Genomic DNA, 6,616 nt, shown 5'->3' with positions numbered 1-6,616 from the left:
GAGTCCGTAAGTCCATAAATCAGTCCACCACAATTCACACGTCACTTCACCACATCGAGTACAAAAACAAGCCACACAAGTACACTTGAACTACACATTAACACATCTATCGGGTAACAAGTACACTTGTGCTATACAATAACACATCCATCGCATAACAATTACACTTGCACTACACGATAGCACATATCTCGCGTAACAAGGCAAACATACGAAATATAACATGTGCAGCAAGTATACAAAACTATGACAGGGTAGTTTACAGAACACAAGCAAACACTATGCCCATGATGCATAAATAAACACTCGGTGCACTCAATCAAAACGCTTGGTACCACACATAATCGTCAACAGTTCTTAAATTTAAATTTCCTGTCCTTGGTTTTTCGGTGGTAGTGTTTCGCGTGGTTATGAGTCCCGGTCGGTTTATTTTCGGAATTGGGAGTGGAAAGGACCTGGAAAGGCCTTGCCTGTGCCGTCGCTCGAGTTCGGAAGACAGCTGCCGCATTGTTCTCGTCAGCAGTTGATGTTTTTCCGCGACCTTCTTCGATGGTCGAGGGTTCGATCTTCGGTGATTCCTTCAAAGGTTTAGGGTCGTCTGGGCCTCGAACTCCCTCGATGTTCCCTATGATTAAGTCATACAGTGGACTCTCCATACAAAAAGCAGTGACATTCCCACTGTAGTATGGGGTCTCGACCTCAATGTTGGCTTCGGCAAGCTTCCTAGCCGTACCATCGACCAGGTAAACTAAACTTGTTTCGTCTGTGAGGTCTTCGTCTTTGACTAAGTCCCTTCGAACGATCACTGTGCTGGTGCCGGTATCTCGTAACACCGTAATTTGTTTTTCTGCCATTTTTCCGACACGCACAGGCATTTCCTTAACGGGAAATTCTGGGCGTTGTGTCATCACCGCATTAACGACTGGAATTCTTTTTCCGTCTCGGAGTTCTACAAAGTGGTCGTTTACGTCTTTTTGTTGTTTTAGCGGGGCATACACACACGATGCCTGGGAAGCTTCTTTCCCTCCGTTGCGACATGTATCGGCTTTGTGCCCAGTTCGCCCACATTTAAAACATTTGACCTCGTTGGGGCACGTAAAATTGGTCCGACGATTGTTAGCATGGTGGCCCAGTCGGTTACAGAGATAACACCTCGGAACAGGCTTCTGAGAGTTTCTCCTTTCATCGAACGTCGGTTTCTTTGCGTCCCCTGGTTCCTCTTTTTTGATCTTGGAGAGATTGGTGCCTCCCTGTGCTTCCAAAAATTGGTCTGCCAATTCCGACATATCTTGAAGCGATTTAGCTTTCCGTTCTTTCAGATAGAGTGACAGGCTCGGGTGGCAACTGATGAGGAACTTCTCCTTGATCAGAAGCTCTCTAAGCGCACCATACTCCTGTGCAGTCTCTGAAAGTTCGGTCCACCTATCAAAATAGTGGCTGAGCCGCGCGGAAAATTGCGTTCCAGTCTCGCCATCACCAGGCTTTCCAGTCCTAAACTTATCTCGGAAGCCTTCTAGGGTGAACCCAAATCTCTTTAGCAGAGCAGCTTTCACCCTTCCATAATTAGAGGCATCGGTTGGCGTCAGCCTACCGTACACGCCAAGTGCTTCGCCACTCAAACACCTGCTCAACGCAGTGGCCCATTCATCCTCTGACCAATTCTGGCTTTTAGCAACTGTCTCAAATCTGTGCAAGTGAGCACCCAAGTCATCTTTTCTTTCATCGAATGCCACAAGCAGTTTGCTTGGGTTCAGACGGAAGCTAGTTTCTTCCCTTTCAGTGCTATCGACTCTTGCCTGGGCGGAAGCGTCTGCGCACTGCTGTAACGAAGTCGTTCGAGTTCTAACTCGCGTTGTCTTTCTCTTTCTCTCTCGGCTATTTCAGCTTCTCTCTGTTGCTCCGTCGCCTCTCTTTCTTCTTGGGCCTGTTCAGCTGCTAGCTTCTCTCTTTCTACAGCTTATTTTTCCTTCTAACTAACCCACTTCCGTAGTTCAGCTCCGGAAAGACCCATCTTCTCACCAAAGCCAACTAATTACTCGAGATCCTTGATGCCCTTCAAAAACTAGCCATGTGCAAAATATATCTGCCTAGATTTCAACTATCGAACTCCTCTCTGCACACAAGCTAGCGAAACGTGGTGCAACACTCAAAATCGTTTACAATAACAATGTAAATGACCCTAGGCTCTTTCTCCCTACTATGGACACACAATTTGCACCAGAAAGGTCCTGCCGTGGACGTCAGAAATATTGTCACATAACCGTGAACGAGGCGCAAACGCCGGACCAAATTCCAAAGCCGACTTATCAGCTTCCGAAAATAATCCCACGAAAGCAAGGACAATTAAGAATGGGCCCTCTGGTGCGCCAGCGAACGCCGGTTGTTGTCCAAAGACCGAGTCAGAGCCCAGAGTTGTCGAACACAAAAATATATATTCTTCACACAAGGCAGTTACACACACACTTGCTCACTTAAGCTAGACACAGCACAATACAAATCAGAAGGGCACTCACAAAACACAGGAAATAATTAACGACAAGCACTAAGGGTCCATCACGTAAAGTGAAAAATGAATAGGAACACTAAGCGTCCAATCGTATTCACCGTGCTGGTCTTTAGAGTCAGACGATCTCGGCGTAGCTCGGGGTTAATCTCGAAGAAGGAATTTCTTCCGGAAATGCAGACGCTCGATGAACTTGTCGACTATAGCTTGCCGGGGAATCCCCTTCTTCCACAGACGCTCAGTATTCACGTTACATCTCTTTACAGGAGCGGTCTGGTCCCAACTGACCTCTTCTGATTCTCGCACGCCGTTTTTATAGCCTCCGACGGGGTTCTCAAACCTTCCTATCGGAGTCGTGATCCCGCAGCATGGCCTGGGAATCTTCTAGTCTTTTCTCGTACGTTCGACCGCCGCCGTAGGAGCGTCTTTGAGGGGGTGGTGAGTCATCCTGTTGGCGCGCGCTCATGCTGTAGCAATCTCTCGACTCGCCGGGTGAGAAGGTGTCTCGGCGCGCGCGTGTGCTCTCTCCCTCTCTCCAGTTACCGTCGCTTCGTCGTTGTTTTAGACGTCTAGACTCCGTTTGTCATGTCGGCTGTTTGAGGCATATGCGCTCTCCCCCTCTGTTGAAGTTGCCGTGGGGCCGGCGTGTTCTTTCGCTAGCTTGCGTGACACGCGGCGCGCGCTTTGATTACGCCCTCTTTTGTGAGATATCTCCCACCACTACGAGCGGTTACTGGCCGCCACAGCAGCCTGTGCGCCCACCTCACCAATATCTCCATCAGTCTCAGCCCGCTGCTGTCAATCCATGGCGCACCCACGACAACCGCCCTATCTGTTATTCGTGCGGCCTACCTGGGCATGTAGCACGGTTTTGCCGCCGGCGCGGATGGTATCCTTCGGATTCTCCGAGGGCGCAACGCAGCGGTTTCGACTCTCCGTTCCGTTCCGATCCTGCCGCTAGACGTCAGACTCTGGAGTTTTGCAAGACACGTAGCGCCACCTGTCGGTGCGAAGAGGTAATAATTGAGCAGTGCAAAGTCCGACTCCCTTGCTAAGTTGCCTAAGCAGCTAGCGAGTGCGAAACAACGATTTAACTTAATTTTGGTTCATATTGCGAATGTTTTGCGCATTTAACAGCCAGAATGAGAGCTATGAATTTCTCCGCTAGTCGGACGTGCCGCCGAACTGCCGTAAAGTTCTTGTTGGCTCACTCCTTCTATGGCGATGGCGAGAACGACGGCAACCGCGACAGCTCCGCGCGCTACGAAGAAACGCCGCAATCGACGTTACTGTTGCGTTGTAAATTGCCATGAACGTGAAGGACTGAATAACAACGTTCAGTTTTACCGATTTCCATCGCGGTCGTATGAAGGAGAAAGGAGAGAGCGCTGGATACGGGCCGTTCGCGTGTTGGGTAAGCGAATTACTCGCATTCTCCACAACACAGCCGCTCACATGAGAAAGTGTGATAATGTTGTTCTGCTGTAATTGTGTTGCGTAGCCCTGACGGGGGACTATGGCAACCAAGCGAAAACTGAGGAATCTGCAGCCGCCTCTTCGTTGGCAACAGAATAAACAAAGTTGTGAACCATCCTGCGTATGTGCCATCGATGTTTCTACCTGTTTACACACGTCCGCCTCCACTTTACTCAGCAAGTGGAACGGAGAGATGTGGCAGGTCAGTTTAACCAAACATTTTGGTTCATTTATGAATTCAAAATCATGTTCCAGGGCATTGTGGTATCGCAAGCTTATTTCTAGTTCCGGCTTTTTCGATACAACGAGCACGTTTCGCAATGCACTGAGTCCTCTTGACAGCGTTTCTTTTCTTTTTTTGTAATCTGAGCAATAAAGTTGCTGTGGGAGCACTGGATGAGTAATCGCGAAGTAACGCACGTGTTTAGAAAAAAAAATGTCGCGTTTATTTACATTAATTTGTGCGCGTGTGTTGTTTTAAGCGTCTGTTGGTTTGTTTTGCCTTCGGTTGTATCCCGCGAAAGCGGACACGCACGTATCTCCATTTGCAGTAAATACAAACGGAAGACAACCGTGAAGAAAACATTCGAAGATGCGCGATAACACGCTCGAACGCCCAGGAAGCGAGAGCTGAAGCGAGGACGCAACTGAAAAGGCGAAGGTCGCCAGGGCCATTCGCCCCTGATAAAGCGAGCTTTGTTCCACTGACCGTAAGCTACATAGCTAACTGACTTAATCATATATACTTCATCGCTTTCACATTATGTACGTACCCAAATTTAACACATTTAGGCGCTAGAGAACGGACGTCGGAGTGCTTGATGTCGACGTCGTACGATGCTCGCTGTACTTGCGAGTTGCAGCGCGCCGAAATAACACCTGAAACTTCTTTTACATTGTACACGTGCTTCGCTCTGCTCCCTTTCCGAAGCGTGGATGGGCGGAAGAAGCTTTCCAGGTCCTTGATATTTAAGAAACCGCGCCTCAACACAACCGAAAGCGGTGGCTCCATTGTGGCCTATGCAGCTTCGCTTGCGGACAGCTCCCTTTGCACTACTCAGTTTGCGCCAAGGCTGCGATGGGGCGCTGGTGGCGGGTTTTTCCGCAGCGCCGCCTGGGCAGAGTCTGAAGTCTCTCAGCGCTTCGAAGCCTCACTTCCTGCTTCCCGCACCTTCAATACCCGTCGGTCTCCGTCACCCCGTCGGCGTTCTCTGTCGCCGCTTGTCCGTCGCCCTGAAGCTATCCGAGAGGAAAACTAAGGAACGCAGTTCCGGAGGCAAGAACTGCGATCTCAACAAACTCCACAAGCCCTAATTTATTGCCTGCGAACGTCCATGAAGTTTATGCAGAAGACATTGCCGTTCATGCGCTTGTAGACACGGGAGCAGCAATATCAGTGATTTCGAACCAGCTTCGTCTTCAACTAAGAAAAGTCGCGACGCCATATTCTGCCGTTTCATTACGCACCGCAAGCGCTGGGCCGATTGAACCCTTAGGAAAGTGTACCGTGCGTGTTGTTATAAGTGGAACTTTATACCGTGTTGAGTTCGTTATTCTGCCTCGCTGCTCCCATGCCATGATTTTAGGATGGGACTTTCTGTCATCTCATCATGCCCTTATTGATTGTGCCCGTGCTGAACTCGCTCTATCGCCATTCGGCACCAACGTTTTTGAAGATACTGATGGCGCTTCCGGTCGTGTGTTCGTCACCACCGACACCGAGATTCCTCCATACTCTGCCGCACTTGTACCCGTTTCCTGTGTTGGGTTTTCCGACTCTATTGTTCTTTTCACGCCCGTCTAAACTTGTTGCTCGCCGTCACCCCTTCTTACTCCCTTTTGCCCTTCTTGCCGTTCGACAAATTTCCAGCGCACTCTATGTCTCGAACCTGTTTCCTTGCCCTGCTAGCCTGCTACACGATGAGTGTCTTGGTTATGCTGCTGCAATCAAACCAAGCTTCCTTTATGATGTGCCTGACGACCCGGCTTCTCCTCAGGTTGACGCTATGGCCCTTCAAGTTTCTCCTCCGACACTGCCATGTGACCCAACATTTTCTCGATGTATTGACCCCAACCTCACTCCAAGTCAGCACGCCCAGATCGTCGATCTCTTGACCGCTTCCGCACGTCATTCGACCTACAACCATCTCGCTTAGGCCGTACTTCCGCTGTTGTGCATCACATCGACACCGGCAACCATGCGCCTTTACGCCTGAGGCCGTATCGTGTATCCGCCACGGAGCGTTGCTTCATCGCTGAGCACGTTGGAGACATGCTCCAACGCGGTGACATACAACCTTCGCACGGTCCATGGGCTTCTCCTGTAGTGCTTGTCAAAAAGAAAGATGGCACAATTCGCGTTTGCGTGGACTACCGGCGCCTCAGATCACCAGAAAGATCACCCCGCATTGACGACGCGCTAGACTGCCTCCAGGGCGCCGAATTCTTCTCATCTTTAGCCTTACGATCCGGGTACTGGCAAGTGCCAGTGGCTGAGTCAGAATGTCCAAAAACGGCCTTCATCACACCCGACGGTTTATTTGAATTCACCGTGATGCCATTTGGCCTGTGTAACGCACCTGCCACATTTGAAAGAATGATGGACATCTTGCGCGGCCTCAAATGGCAGATATGCCT

At 49.9% G+C, this 6,616-nt stretch overlaps 1 long non-coding RNA gene across 1 annotated transcript; it reads left to right on the top strand.

Annotated features, from left to right (window-relative positions):
* The first annotated feature begins 3,542 nt into the window (after window positions 1-3,542).
* Window positions 3,543-4,096, top strand: LOC125942179 (uncharacterized). Its single transcript, XR_007464878.1, has 2 exons — window positions 3,543-3,917; window positions 4,005-4,096. It is a non-coding gene; the product is annotated as an uncharacterized LOC125942179 (long non-coding RNA).
* The last annotated feature ends 2,520 nt before the right edge of the window (window positions 4,097-6,616 follow it).

This window comes from Dermacentor silvarum, chromosome 1, assembly GCF_013339745.2.
Source record: "Dermacentor silvarum isolate Dsil-2018 chromosome 1, BIME_Dsil_1.4, whole genome shotgun sequence".
Taxonomy (NCBI): Eukaryota; Metazoa; Arthropoda; class Arachnida; order Ixodida; family Ixodidae; genus Dermacentor; species Dermacentor silvarum.
This window is presented reverse-complemented; position numbering and strand designations above follow the sequence as displayed.